The sequence below is a fragment of the Microtus oregoni genome, unplaced genomic scaffold (genome assembly GCF_018167655.1).
Source record: "Microtus oregoni isolate MIOR12 unplaced genomic scaffold, Mior012 000001F_ref0000356, whole genome shotgun sequence".
Lineage (NCBI taxonomy): Eukaryota > Metazoa > Chordata > Mammalia > Rodentia > Cricetidae > Microtus > Microtus oregoni.
Window position 1 is genome coordinate 72,676,435 of NW_024543060.1, and position 16,389 is coordinate 72,692,823.

Consider the following 16,389-nt stretch of genomic DNA (forward strand, 5'->3'; position numbering starts at 1 on the left):
CATTTTCTTGGAATTTGCTCAGATTCAGTAAGCTAAAGTCTCAGACCTATAATATTATCTACAACCTTTAGCGAATTTACAAATGGGAGGTTTCCATAGCCTACTTCTTAGGTTAGATCACATTTTTTTGTATTGTCTTTCATTACTTGGGAAGATGCTTTTACTAGTTTATTATAAAGGATATTTCAAAGGACACAGATGGGCGACCAGATGGCAATGTCCATAGGGTAAGGCAAGGAAAGGTCCCAAGCAGAGTATACTTCTTTTTCCAGGGAGCAAGGACGGATCACTCTCGCTGCATGTGGTTGTAGTTACCAACTTAGTGGCTCTCTCGAAATACTTATGGATATCATGAGGCTTAGATATGCAGGTAGGAATGATTAATAATTCAATCTCTAATCCCACATTCCTCGTGGGAGAAAAGGGATAAGAGTGGAGGTCATGGCTTGATCTTTCTGATGATCAGCCCTTAATAAGGCATTCTTGGATTCTCCTGGGAGCTCATCTCACTAGAAAAAGTTCATTCCTAAGTATGAGAAAATCACTAGGATTTTAGAAATTCTGTGTCTGGACCAATAATTACATCACAGCAGTCAATGTTAAAATCTTATTCAATGAGACACTATTTTGTAATGTTCTATGATGTCATACTCAGACATAACCATTAGACATAGCCCTACACTGTTTTAAACACTCCTTTTGCTAGGTCACATTTGTGGTCACATCTTTAAGACCCAATTCTTCAGCTTGTTGGCCACCAGTCATCACTTGGCTTATGAAAATGTATCTTTCTTATAATGAAATGAGAGCCAGACATGGGTGGACACCAGAAACCTCTTCCAGGATATTTGAAGATACAATGATTATTTTAAAAAATGAGTTTTAAGGTATAAAGCAAACACTAAATTTACCTTATATCTTTGTTAATAAAACTTTTTCCTTTGTATGTTTTTTTTTAAATTAGGTTTTATAGAATCTTGAATCGACAGCATACAATGGCCATGACTACACTGGAGTTTGTGTACTGTGGTTTTGTAGCATTTAACTTGGATTTAGACCATATAAAATGTTTATTGACATCCGAAATTGCCTTACTGTTAACTAGTATTCCTGTGTCACACACTGAAATTTCCTTCTCGTTTTTTATGTAAACCATTTCATTACCTTCATATTTTTCTAGTTTTTATTTAAAATTTTTCATAATATATATTTTAATTGTATTTTTCCCATTCTTCTAACCCCTCCAAGATCCTCTCTACTCACTAACCACCCAACTTTATGCTCTCTTTCTCCCTAAAGAAAGAAAGACAAAAAGTGGAAACTAAGAGAGAGAGAGAGAAAACAAACCAAAGAGCACACACAAAAAACATGAAGGTCATTTTGGGCTGGCCAACTATTTCTAGACATGGCCTACCTTGGAGTGCATTTAATATGTGCAGTGATGCTCCATTGGAGAAAACTGATTTTCCTTTCCCAACAGGTATTAGTTGTAAATGGCTTTTTGATTAGAAATGGAAGGTTTGTGTCCACTTGTCCTTCTTGATGCTGAGGTTTTGTCTCATATGAACCTGTGTAGACCTAATATGGGCTGTCAGTCTTTGTGAGTTCACGTGTGTATGAATCCTATTGTTTCTGGAAGACATTGTTTCCTTGAAGTCCACAATCTCTGGCATACACAGTTTTCTTTCCACTTCTTTAGCAGAGAGCCTTGTATTTAAAAAGCTTACATCTACTTAAAAGGGAAGACATGCAATATATGTCGGTTGGGGTCTGAGCTGCATTCCTTGGACTAATTGTTTCTAGCACTACACATTTACCTGGCAATTACACAATTTAATTCTTTTAACAGCTGAATAATATTCCATTGTACAATTGTACCACATTTTCACTATCCATTCATCTGGTGCTAGACATGTAGGTTGTTTCTAGTTGCTGTCTATTATGGATAGAGCAGCAATGAATCTGGATGAGCAAGTGTCTCTGTGTAATATCATCTTCCTATGTCGATTTTTCCTTATGTTTTTAGACAGTAGGGTAAAATGCTATCCTTTTTCTGAATTTTTTCCCTATCACATAATTATCGTCCAAGTAAACTTTAGAATCACTCAATCAGTATGATTACAAATATGTAAAAATATGTTTAAAATAGCAAGGTCACTGGTTTGTGTGTTCTGTAGTTAGAAGGAGTTCTTGTATAAACACATTCATGAGTTTGGATCTCAACTTGTCACTTATTAGTGTGTTCAGGTGCTGAGATCTTGGCAAAATGACTAAACTCTATGTATCATTTGACTGACTGACATATAATATGATATCTAGTGTATTTTTCCTTAACTATGACAAGATAAAAGTATTCTGATAAAAGCAGCTTAAGGGAAAAGCCTTTAGTCCATACTGTTTAAGGGGTGAAAAGTCAAAGTAACAGAGCTTGAAGCTTCACGTCTCCTTGCATCCACAACCTTGATGGGACTGAGAGAATGAATACTTACTGCTTAGTTTGCTTTATCATATTTATATAGGTCATGATTCTCTACCTAGAGAATGATCTACCCATAGTATGTGTGTGTGTGTGTGTGGGGAATTCTTTCCATTTCAATTAATATAAACAAGAGACACCATTTAGAATATGCCCAGAGGTCCCTCTCCCAGGTCATAGTGGACACTGTCAAGTTGAGCGCATTAGCACTTATGGTGAGTGTCAGATATTTGCCTTACGAGGTTGTCATGAGGAAAGGTAGGTGTGCTAGCACTTAAGGTTTTTATCACAGTGTCTGATATGCAGCAAGTTTTGTAATGGTGTTTTTAAAATGTAAGTAAAATAATCATAATGCTAGTATACAGTGGAAGATGTGCAGCTGTGATTTGCTATTACAAAAGTGCTCATGAAGGAGGAAAGGACATCCTGTGTGGATGTGTGCTGCATGTTTTATCATGGACTTAATTTCAGTACACTCTGTGTGATATGTGAGGTCATCTGAAATGAAAATTTGTGGTACTATTATAGAAACACTGATTTCCTTGCCATGGACAAATGCCTACCCTCCACCAGTGAGCAGATATCCCTTTTCTCAAGGCATTGTCCTTCATAATAGAGGCATAGCCTAATAGGTCTTAGCAAAAACAAAAACAAATAAACAAAAAACAAAACACCCTTGGTTTATGAATTCTTAATTCTAAAATAGCAGTTTATTAAAAATTAAGTATTCTGCCGTGGTGGTGGTGGCACACACCTTTAATCCCAGCAGAGGCAGAAGCAGAGGTAGACAGATCTCTGTGAGTTTGACGCCAGCCTTGTTTATAAGAGCTAGTTCCAGGACAGGCTCCAAAGCTACAGAGGAACCCTATCTTGAAACAAAAAAAGTACTCTACATAGTCTGATGTTTATTATTTTGCAGGTTTTATTTTGTCTGTCAGAATGTGCTAGAAATTATAGATCATTATCATAGATTTTTGAATACAGTGCTTTTGTCGAAACATATTCAACATTTGAAGAACAGTGATTATACAAAGGACCATTAATGACTGTTATAAATATACATTAAAATATATATTAATGATTATTATAAATCTGTATTAACATATGCAGTTTTTGAAGTGAAGTGAAGGCATGCTATTTGCATTGCTAAATGCAACATCATGTGTGGTGTCTTTATTAAGTGTTAGACATCCTTTGCCTTCCACTGAAATAGCAGCAAGTACAGGAAGTGAACTATTAATTGTAGTCTAACAGGGATACACTTTTGTTCTTACAGGGTTATGGAATAATCCCTGGAGATATTTATTTGAAATAGAATGGAGTGAGTCTTTATTGATCTCCTATTTAATTTGAGACAACACTTTGCCTTCTTACTCTCTTGTGTATGAATGTTCAGTAAATAATACATTCTCTCCTCTCACATTTTGCTACCTAAGACATCTTTTGGCAAGAAAGCTGGGCCAGTCATTTCCACAACACAGAACTGGCCTTTTTAATTGCTTTATTTGATAAGAATTCTGGTTATTATGTCAACTGTAGTCAGGGGTTACCAGCTGAGTGTCTGTTCTCTGTTGCCATGTTGTGAACATGGGCATTTTGTATGGTTCCTGGGAGAGAATGAAGTCTGTCCCCTGCCTTTGTGTCTGCTAGGTAACTGATCAGTCAGTCTTATTCACCCCGGGGTGATGTCAGCAGCTAGGTCTGAGAGGCTGACAATAGCCAGATGCAAAAGGAACATCACAGTCAACACATTCATTTCCTGGTCTGATTTGGCAGGAAGCAAGCGGTTGTGACTCAAACCGTGTTTTCACAATTTGAAAAGCAAATGGAGGCACAGTGGTCTCATCACTGCCTCCTTTAGACTAGAATTAGAATTAGGAGAAGGATTATTTTTAGATTATATAAACTAATGTAAGAAGGCATAGGGTGGGATTTCCGTAGGTGTTTAACTGAGCTCTGGATGAAACGAGAAACTCTTTTTGGCAGTTTGCTGAATCTAATCCCTTGAAAGTGCTCTGCTGTGCAGTGTGATTTCCTTGGTAGAAATAAACTGTGAATTACTTCTTCCTCTCTTTGGTACTTGCAATTCCTCCTCATCTTTAAGTTTTTCCACCCCCTTTTCTGGTTTATTTGATTACAGAAAAGAGAGTATCTTTGGTGTCTTAGTAACTGCTTCGAAAAAACACCTTAACCAAGATTAAAAAGTAACAAGGAAAGAAAATATTTAATTGGGCTTATAGTATCCAGGGGTTGGAGTCCATGAAAGTGGAGCAATGGCAGAAACAGCTGAGATTTCACATCTTGATCCATACATAGTAGGTGGCAGAGAAGATACACTAGGAATAACACTAGTCTTTCAAGCCTCAGCGTTTGCCCAAGTTACACGATTTGACAAACAAGGCCACAATCTAATCCTTCCCCAACCGTTCCACTAACTGGGAACAAAAGTCGTCAATCATGTGTATCTATGGTGGCCATTTTCATTCAAGTCACCATAATTGACCTCAAGTTTTTGTATTAAAATAGCTATTAAATTTTCCCCATCCGCTGAAAACTTTCAAAAAGAAGAGGTTCATGGTTATTCTCCATAGGCTATGTGATCCCTCTGTGATGCATGAAAGAGACCCATATTTGGGTTTCTGTATTTGACCCATAAGACACCAAGGACCTGTCTCAAAGAATAAGGCTGAATGAAGCTAGATTATTCATAATCAGGGACCTCTCTGAGAGCCTGCTTCTTACAGATCACCTTCATTTCCCAACAGGTAGCCTATGTTGGATGCAGGTAATAGCTTTAGATAAAAGCTTATTTTACTTCCTATTTCAGGTTTCAAATTTAATATAGTTCTCAAAAGGGCCATGGCATTATACCCTTTGGAAAATAGTTTATTTCAATTCTCAAATAGGATTTTTAAATAGAGCACATATTTTGAAGCTACAGTGTGAACTGTAGGTAATTCTCAGTCGATTTGAAGTATGCAAATACCTTAGCCATGACCACTTCAACATTTAAATGTCTTTTGGATTACACAAAGGAAGTGGAAATAGATGCTAAAGCGTGCAGAACTGGTAACGTGAAGCAGAAAGGCAGAAGGAAAATCTGCATTCATGTGTGGAGGAGAGAGCAGGATCCTTGCTGTGATTATTTATCTGTGTTTCGTAGGTATTTCTAAGCTGCAGTTCAAAGATCCACACGGTTCATTCAAAACAGCAAACCCAGAGGAACTAAAATGCTAATGATAAAAGTACAGGTGTGCTCTGAGGGGGCAGACTCTGAAAGTGGGTGTGTGATATGACTAACATATGTTGTACACAGGTATGAGAATATCCTGAGACCTATTAGTCTGTGGGATTAACGCGTGCTTAAAAATAAGTAAAATGACCATTGGAATTAGAAATTCTTAAGTCCCCAGTTTTACAGCAAGTGGTAAAATTAAAACCCCTATTATTAATATGGTTTGATAGTTTATTTCAACCATGGATGGTTTCATGGTTGTGGTTTGCTCCCCTTTTTCTTTTGCTGGCTATTAGTCATTTTTATAGTATAAAAGAACGAAGCATGTTAAAAAGAAAAGGGAATGAAGTGTCGGTGCAAAGTGTTTTGACTTAGGGAATCAACGGTAGATTGTTGGTATACAAAAACACAGGTTCATCACATCTCTTCAACTTACCTTTGAAAACCTTTATAAAAGTTGAAAGAAACATGAAAAATCTCTTGTCACACTTCATAAAGATAACTGCAGTTATATGCTTCCTAATATTTTGGTTGAGTTCAGGCTACATAAATAATTGATGCTGATGATGCCAATGTAAAAAAATTCTCATCTATGAGTCCTATAAATTACATGTAATATTCAATCATGGCTACTAATGATAATGAATGACTATTTTACTTGATATTACTATCCTTTTTTGTTATTTTAGAGTGAACACTCTATATAATAGAAAAAGTACATTGTAAGTCGGGTGTGGCAGCTTGCCCCTGTAATCCCAGCACTTGAGAGGCAGAGGTAGATGGATCTCTCCCCAAATATAGTTTAAGACAGAAAGCTATATTCTGCTAGGAGAAACCGTGTAACATCCTGGAGTTGCTCCTGTCCTTTGATTGAATCAAGAAACCATGTTGAATGGTTATAGTTCCCTGTCCTTATGTAAATCACAAAATACCCTTATGTATACACAATTTTAATTTACAAGCTTTTAGCTTCCCATACCACTTAGCTGTTTGATGGGGACTCAGGTTGTCTGTACAACCCTCTGAGCATGCTAACTACAGAACGTCTGTTTACAGTGGGTAGCCTCTCCCTGGGACAGGCAGTTCAGTGCATGAAGCCACGCATATGTCACATGGGGATTTTCAAAAACATGGCTCAGTATCTTTTTTATCAGAGCAGGTTTACATCTTGCTTCTTTGGTGGTCTGGGCTGGACTCAGGAGGAATGGGCTTCCTCCTTCCCAGCATTCTCCTATTCTCATCACTCCTCCTCTACTTACTGTCTGGTTGACCCGCCTATACTTCCCGCTTGGCCAATCAGCGTTTATTTAAAACATGATTGACAGAATACAGACAATTATCCCGCACCAAGAAACAATTACAAAATTCTGGTTCACTTTTATTCCTCCAGAAAAGTGTGTGGTTAATCAGTGCTCCAACACTAAACAAGTGCTTGAGATACCAAACTCAGAAAATGGTTGCGTTGCTTCAGTTTTAGAACCGAGACTGCAGGATTGGACACACTCCTTGCTCTTAGTTCCCTAGTCTGGAAACAGCTCATCGTGGTGAAACTATATGGCAGTACCAAGCCATTCCAGACCTTATTGCTAGGAAGCAAAGGCAGGAAGGGAAAGAAATCCTTTTCTCAGCATCCACTGAAGGGCATGTCCAGAAGGATCCAAAGAACTCCCACTGGACCCCAACTCTTAGAAGATCACCCTGCTTGCCAACAACAGCAGCATAGAGACAAGTTTCTTTTTTTTTTCTTTTTTTCTTTGATTTTTCGAGACAGGGTTTCTCTGTAGCTTTTGGTTCCTGTCCTGGAACTAGCTCTTGTAGACCAGGCTGGCCTTGAACTCAGAGATCCGCCTGCCTCTGCCTCCCGAGTGCTGGGATTAAAGGCATGCGCCACCACTGCCCGGCTAGAGACAAGTTTTGAAAACACTGGCCACTGGAAGCAAAGTGTGAAGTGTACTTGGCCTGCTTGCTTTCAGAACACTAACGTACATGTCTATGCATGGAAACCAGTTGTATTGAACACACAAAATCCTTTCAAAGTGTGTCCATTAGGATAGTCTTCCTTTGCATAATTTGTTTGAAACAATTTTCCTCATTAGACATACATAAAATTCTAAATACCCCAAGTGCATTTTTCGGCATAATGTGTAGTTTCTTTATGCCAATTTATTTTAAATATTCCTTTAACTTTTGCTGTTCCTCCATTCTTCCTACATTGTAGAAATAAAACTTGACATCTCACCTATATAGTGTTACGTCACAGGATCTGAGACAACATATACTACACTGAGGTAGTCTACCTTGAAAGAGCATCAGTGAGTATTCCTGTTGACGTTTAGATCAGATGAAGATAGTCATGGGTGTACTTAGAGTTTGTGGCCTATGTCTGTTCACTGATCAAGGACCAGGTCTTAGACTACTTTAAGTAATGATAGGCACTTGGAGGTTTATTGATTTTTTTTTAAAAAAAAGACATATTTAAAATTGTTGGTTTATTATAAATTACTCATGTTAGAATATGAAATCGTACTATTCAGCAAGTATAATTTATGATTATTCTTTTCATTAATACATGTTTAAAAATCTGTACTTGATGAAAATCAAGTAAGGTTTTAGTATTTTTATTATTATTTTAAACCTTTTTAAACATTTATTTGTTTGTTTGTTGCTGACAGTGTTTCTCTGTGTAGCCCTGGCTGTCCTAGAACTCACTCTGTTAGTCAGGCTGACTTTAAACTCACAGGGATTTGCTGGCCTCTGCCTACCAAGTGCTGGGATTAAAAGTACCCACCACCACCACCTGGCCTATTGTACTTTATTGTTTTATGTTATTTTATTTCAAGTTTATAGGTGTTTGATTGCGTGTATGTATGCACATTTACCATGTATGTGCATGGTGCACACAGAAAAGCCTGTCAGATTCTTTGACACGAGAGTTACAGATGATTGTGAACTACCATGTGGATACTAGGAGCCAAATCTTTATCCCCTGCAAGAGCAGTAAGTGCTGAATGGCCCAGACACCTGTTCATCTTCTAGTATATTTTAATTCTGCAGCATAGGCTGTGTAAGAAAACAGTAAATGTCCACTTTCTAGGTTTTCAGTTGCGGTGCCGTAATGAATGGGTGTGGTGGTTTTCAGCAGTTCCTTCACACATGAATGAAAAACCATTTTGAAGACAACATTTCACACCAAAGCAGGATACTTTTTTTTTAAGAGTTTCCTGTCAGCTCTATAGAAATAGACTATTTCCAACATTGTTATAACCTTCTAAACAATACTTATTCTATTGAAATCCTCCATGAAAATAAGGGATTCTCATTATTTCCAAGAGATCGATTTTTAAATCACAATCAAGTCCTAAAATACCTTTCAAGGATTTTCTATCTTAGTGCTATGGGTTTCTCAAACAGACTCATTTCCTTTAAAAAATATTCCTTTCTAAATTAGGTTTTCTTGTTATAAAAAGAACCACAATTTTTTCTATAATTGAAGGTTAGACTGGGAACATTATTTTCCCACCATTGAGTCAATAGAGTTGTTTTTGCTTTGTTTGTTTGTTTCTTTGTAGAAAATTGAGGCTTCTTACTTGCTAAGGATGTAATCTCTTTGAAGTGACTTAGGCCACAGCCCCACCAGAGCCATTTCCATGATGCAGTAGCTGCATAATCTGCTTTTTCAGATAGCTATGAACTTCCTTACAGGTGGAAGTCGGCAGATATGTGAACTCCTTTCCTCTTCTGACCACAGAAGCAGTACAAGTCCATTCACTGGTTTACCTGCCTCTTCCGAGTCCTCTAATTTAGTTAGATTGATTTCTCAGCTCCCAAACTCCAAGGAGCTTTGACGGAGAGCTCTTGGCTTTCTCGTTCTCTATCCTCTCCTCATAGTATTGCTATAGGGCTATTCCCATATTCTCATAGACTGGCTCCCACAAGACCTTAACATAGCATCCTGCTCTCTCTTCTTCCCTGTTTCTTTTCCTTCTCCTTGTTGCTCTCTTATTTCACTTCCTGTTCTTTCTCCTCCTCCTCCTCCTTTTCTTTTTGTCTTTTAAAACTTACATTTATTTATTTATTTTACACCCAACTGCAGTTTTCTCTCCTTCCTCACTTCCTAGTCCCTCCCTTCAACCTTCCCCTTGTTTGACTTCCCCCCATCAACTCCCATAAGTTTCTATTCTGAAAAAGGCAGGCCTTTCAAGGGTATCAACAACACTTGGCATATCAAGCCGCAGTAAGACTGAACTCCCCTTGTATTAAGGCAACCCAGTTTGAGAAAGATGGTCAAAAAAGCCAGCAAAAGAGTTAGATACAGCCCCTCCTCCCACAAGAAGACCAAGCTTCACAACTGTCACATATATGCAGAGGATCTAAATCAGTTCCTTGCAGGCTCCCTTGTTGTTGGTTTAGTCTCTGTGAGCCTCCATGAGCCCAGGTCAGTTGATTCTGTGGCTTTTCTTGTGTCTGTCCGTGACCCCTCTGGCTTCTACAATCTTTCCTCCCTCTTATCAACAGGAATCTCTGAGCTCAGTGTAATGTCTGGCTGTTGTTCTCTTCATCTGTTTCTATTAGTTGCTGAATGCAATCTATCTGATGACATTCGGGCTAGGCACCAATCTCTGTGTATAGCAGAATATTGTTAGACATCATTACACTGACTTTTTTTTTCCTCCAGTGGTGTTTGATTCTATCCTTGGTCTCAGTGTCCTCCAGCCTCTGAGTCCTGGTGATCCAGGCACTGTCAGGGGTGGACTCACTTTCTTGGCATGGGTCTCACTATGGGCCAGTCATTAATTGGCTACTCCCACAGTCTCAGCACCACCCCTACCCCAGCACATCCCATAGGCAGGACAGGCTGTAGCTGGAGGATTATGTAACTAGGTTGGCATTCTAATCCTGCTAATGAAAGTCTTGCCTGGGCACAATTCATTGCCAATTTGGGTGTATCCACAATTGCTAGGAGTCTTAGCTTGGGTCATCCTTGTAGATCCCTGGGAGTTTCTCTTGTATCAGATTTCTACCTCAACCCAAAATGCCTCCCACCTCCAGTTGGCTCTTTCAGTACCCTTGAGAGTATATCTCTATTTTCTTTCCATCTCTCTCTCTCCCTTCAGCTTGGAGTGGGCAGTTCCATAGCAACAATGACTGAGTTAGTGCACAATTTGCAGATACAAAGAAGTTCTGAGTACTTAAATCTACCACCAAGTGCTGAAATCAAACGTTGAATTTACAAGTGTTAAATGCAGAGTTTCACAGATCTATCTTCCCTTCATATGCCATTTCTTCTCTGAGATTGCCATGCTCTTAATTGTATGCATGCGTTCTAGGAGGAGAACATCAGTAGAAGTGGGGCTAGGGTAAATGTGTGGTACCACAACCAAGAAACATGCTAAAACATGCTCTCTGCAGCTACCCTTGCCAGGACACTGCTGGGGGCTCACATGTGGCCATAGTATCCAGGGTTGAAGAAGATAATGAAATGGAAAAGAAGACCAAGTTTACTTAAAAGTGACTCATATCAACAAATTTAGCGAAGCAGGGCTGAGAAAGGAATTCACTTAAAACTTAAGGAAGTGGAGGCTAGTGAGGTACCATTGCCTTTAATGGTAAACATGAGAAAATAGTCCCAGGGATCCCATTCTATGAGGATCTTCATAGTTCCTCTCTGTGATGTGTGCTAAGCATTTAGGTCTCACATCATGGTCCAGGGTAGCTGCTTTCACCATAGTATTTGTATTCTAGCTAGTTAATGGAGAAGGGGTAGGTAAACAAATTTCTCTTTCCTCTAAGGGTGGTGGCATCTGTGAGACTTGCCTCAATCAGAATTGTGTCATATAGTCATACCTATATAGGAAAGGAAGTCTCTGGAGAAGACTTATCTGCTAATAGATTTACAACCTTTAACTTGAAATATCCACAATTAAAAAAAATAAACTAATGACAGCTGGGTGGTGGTGGTGCACTCAGCACTCAGGAGGCAGAAGCAAACAGGTCTCTAAGAGTTGAGAACCAGCTTGGTCTTCAGAGTGAGTTCCTGGACAGCCAGTGCTACACAGTGAAATGCTGTATCAAAAAAAATAATGTATACATATGAAAACATAGCCTCTTCTGCAAAGAGATGTCACATACATTCACATACTAACCAGTGGATGACTTGATGGATCCCAGTCTGGTTCTCATACACGCTGAAACTCCTATAGTGTTATTTCCATAGATGTTCACCAAGGTCTTCGCTCAGGAAGTGGCAGGAATTATCAAGATATTCATAAATGCTAGGATTTTCAATGTAATAATCTTTAGAAACTATATATTTTATCCTATATTATAGACTTATATTTTTATAATCAAGAAACTGAATTGAAATCATGAGCACTTACACATAAACATATTCAGAACTCACAATTCTGAATTCATGAAGTCCAAATACATTCAATATGTGGCCATAACTTCTTCTTTTTGGGGATTTGTTAATATCGCTTCAGTAATATTACCTAATCTTCCACTGTTATCATCTTCTCTGGCTGCCAAGTTCAATTGCTTATAATCATAAGCATCTTTCCTTTCCAAGGGTCGACTGAGTTTAGCTCATCTTACTGTTATCCCATGGTTTAGATTTAGGGCTATCTTCACTATATAGTTCCTCCTCCTTTTACATTTAAACAATTAAATCAACATAGTGTATACAGAGGAGGACTTTGGGAGTCCAATTGTTTTCTTCTACCAATGTGGGTCTTTGAGACCGAAGTCAAGGCATGACCCTTAGCACCCAGCACCTTTGCCGGCTGAGACATCTCTCTAACCCCGCTTCTTTCTCAGTAAGCGATGGCTGCTCTCTTTTTATAGTATTACTAGAGACGGCGGGCAAGCAATTTAAAGTGATTTGCCTCCATCTTCTCTGTTCTATTATTAGGCCAATCAAGCCTCACACCCTTGGAACAGGGAGTGGAGAGAACAGTTTTTCTGGTAATGGTACAGTTTCTCACAATCTATAACACGTCAATATTTTCATAGTGTTTAGAGTAAAGGGAAAGATACTAAAATACAGCAAATTTTGTTTCTTAGCATCATAACAAGTTAAAGGTGGCTCTACATCTCAGAATAGGGGAAAGGCTCTATTTAAGAATCCCAGGACCCTTTATCTTACTATCATGTGATTCTTTATGGTTTTCCCCTACTTTGATGTTCAAAATTGCCTTACCAGTTTGATGCTTCTTTCCAGCCAGTGAGAAGGAGACTGGGGCAATTTCTTCTTGAAATGTTAATATCTGAAAATGACGTGTGTCCTGTATATTTGCATCCTAGTATCTAGAGCCTCACTAAGGGGCAAAGGAAGCAGGGAAACAAAGTCTCTCATTGTGATGAACACAGCTAGAATGTTCTTAATTATTATAGAGTGGATTTCAGTGTCAATTGGCAGTCTATTCTTAGGATAATTTGAATAAATATTAATAGAATCTTTAGTGTGGGCATAAGAATGGATGTAAAATGAAATAGATGCTAGGTAAAAGAAATTCAAACAATGAGACAAGATATGTATTTTAACTTAAACTTTAAATCTTCTTAGATTGCCAGTTCTTAGTATATTTGCTTTTATAATTATGTAGATAAAATGATTGTTGGTTTGCCATTGCAACAAGAAACAGCCATGCATTTCAAATCTCCTTATGGCAGCCTGTACTCCTTAAGTAACCCAGACTATGTACAGATTAAATATAAGAACTTGATCAAATAAAAGGTTTGATTAAAATGACATAATACAGCACTGCATGCTTGTAAAGATACATCATAATTTTATCCATATAATGTTTGCTATAGTATCTGCATTGTGACCCAAGGTACTGGGAAATAGCGTGTGTGCTTTTCCCTCTCTTGAGAGCTCAGAAACTCCATTTTAGAACTATTACTGAAGATGGAATTGATGTCAGCCAGGAAACTGTAATTTCCTGTCAGTTGGCCTTGAATTACTACATTGAGTTTTCAGGCAATAAACAAACTTAGTTGAAAGATACAAGCTTCTCCCTACTTATCATTAGTACCTAAGAATATGAATGTTTTATACTGTTCCATCTCCATTACACACGCAATTATTGGCCCAGAATGATGCTCAGCCTTCCTGGCTTCCTTTTATCTTGAACTAATCAAGTCCAAACTTCCTGCTGAAGACAAGTGTATGCTGTTTTAAATGTGGGCTGCAGAGCCAATTTATCTTATAAAGGCAAAGAACCCTCCATTTCCAAGCTACAGAAATGAAGCTGTGCAGCCACGTTGCAAGGAACATAATGTTTCTCCTGCTGTTTTTATTTCTCCCATGCATCACAAGAGGAAAAGACAGGATGTTATGTGAACCCTGAGCTGGGAGGCATAATGCAAGGCAGCGTTTTTTGATATATTTTTGAATATTGGGTACACAAGAGGACGGCTTGTTTTTGTCTTACGTAACTGGGTTGCTGCTCTCTAAAAGCTAACCCACAAAATTGTGCTGGGTTACTGTTGACTCTCTGGTTGCTAAGTTACCTTTGGTGCCACAAAAGCAAGTCATTTCTGTAAAGGGGACGTTTTTGAGGATCACACCAAGGCAGGTTTATTTATGAGCAGTGGAATGAGTGTACAGATTTCCTGGAGCTCATTTGATGAATCCAAACTTATTGGCTAACAGGCTGAACAAGAAGGTCACCTTTGAAACAGTGACTAGGGGGAGAACATGGTACTTACGTCCTTGTATAATCTCTGAGGCATAACAGGCTGTGGAGAAATTGTTTTAAAGAAAGATTCCAAAGATCTTGACAAGGGATCATGATTGTGGTCTAGCAGGCTGATTGCCTATCTTTATCTGTCAACAGCGATCCATGGGAATTGTTTTTTCTTTAGCTGTGTCATGCCAAGGTACTAAAGGACGTTTGTCACCACTGACAGCAGTAAGTAGCAGTCGTATTCACCAATGCATGGGACGGTTGTATAGAGTCCCTCCATTTACTTCTGAATGATATGTATGCTCATACAGATCACATGCCAAGCATTTTATTATTGTTTGGCTTGTCTTTCAACATTCCTTTCACATTCTTTGTCTTTTTCTGTGAGTGTGTGTGCGCGCGCGCGGTGCGTGCATGCATATGTATACGCATGCGCGTATGTATGCATATGGATGTAGGTGCATATTCCTGTGGCTAATTGTTTATGGAGGGTGTCACATGCATGTTTGTCACATGTGAATGTCAGAGAACAACTTCACATAGACCTTGTCAGGGGCTCTTCCCCTTTTTAAAGAGTATCTCATTGGTGTCAGGCTCTTACCGAGGACAATAGTATGGGTGGGGGGACCTCTAGGATCTGCCTGTCTAGCTTCTTATCACGGAGATTGCAAGCATGTGTTGTCATTGAACTTACAGCCCATCCCTAAAATACTTTTTATTGTGATCTCTCCTTAAACCAAATAAAATAATATATAATTCAGTGTATTTAATAGCTAGCCTTGTCATGCGGCATCATTTTTCTTTAGCCCTGTTGACAGAGGTTTCTGTCCCACCAGGTCCCATAGCCGTTCTGTCCAAGGAAGCAAAGAGGTTTACATTAATCATAAACTGTTTGGCCTATTAGCTCAGGCTTTCTTATTAACTAACTCTTACATCATACCATTATTCTTGTCTGTGTTAGCCATGTGACTTGGTACCTTTTATCAGTGAAGTATTCACATCTTGCTTCCTCTGTCTGGGTGACAACTGCAGACTGCAGATTCTTTCCAGAATTCTCCTATTTTGCTCACCCTGCCTCTGTTTCCTGTGTGGCCGTCCCACTTATACTTCTCGCCTGGCTACTGGCCAATCATCGTTTTATTAAAATAATACAAGACCTTTGACCCACAGCAACCCCCGAACCCTCCTATCCTGATTTAAGTTCTATAAAATTTTAGAAATTTGTAGGATTTTTTTAACCATATTTATAGGTATTGCTAAGTTGTAGTTAGTGTTCTACATGTAGTAGTAAAGTATAAAGATGTTTTCATTCATTTTAATGCTGTATGACATGCAGACACATGCCACAATTTACTAATTTTAAATTTTTGATGATGCAAATTATGAATATTTCTAATATTTTACTAGTGCCAAGGGAGGAACAATGACTAGTCTTAGGCATCCCTCTTTATTAAATTTTGCCAAACCTATCAATTTACTTCAGCCGGTTCTACAGTAATCCACAGCTTAGGAGGGTGCTTTTTATTTCTGTCTTTTCCAACATTTGCTGTTTGCAAAATTTCAACTTTTTTGTAACTTTCTGCTAGGTAAAATGTTAATGTTCCAGAAACACACTAAACACAACAGTTCTCTCATTACCACTTAACAGGTTTGTTTGTTTGTTTGTTTTTGAGACAGGGTTTTTCTATTTCTCTGTGTAGCTTTGGATCCTGTCCTGGAACTAGCTCTTATAGACTAGGCTGGTCTCGAATCCACAAAGATCTGCCTGCCTCTGCCTCTTGAGTGCCAGGATTAAAGGTGTGTGACACCACCGCCCAGCTGCTTTTTTCCCCCCACTTAAGTTTTTAATGTGTATGTTTGTCATCCATTTTTCTCCTTGAATAAATTAAATTCTATTGTTATTCATTTTAGGTTTTTCTGCATCATCTTTGTTTTTGTAAGAATTCTGACTTTGACCTGTAAACATTGAAAACACACATTCCTGCACA

At 38.4% G+C, this 16,389-nt stretch overlaps 1 protein-coding gene across 4 annotated transcripts in view; it reads left to right on the forward strand.

The window, feature by feature from the left end:
- Positions 1-16,389, forward strand: part of Nav3 (neuron navigator 3) — a 709,344-nt gene that overhangs the window by 199,026 nt on the left and 493,929 nt on the right. The window lies entirely within an intron of this gene.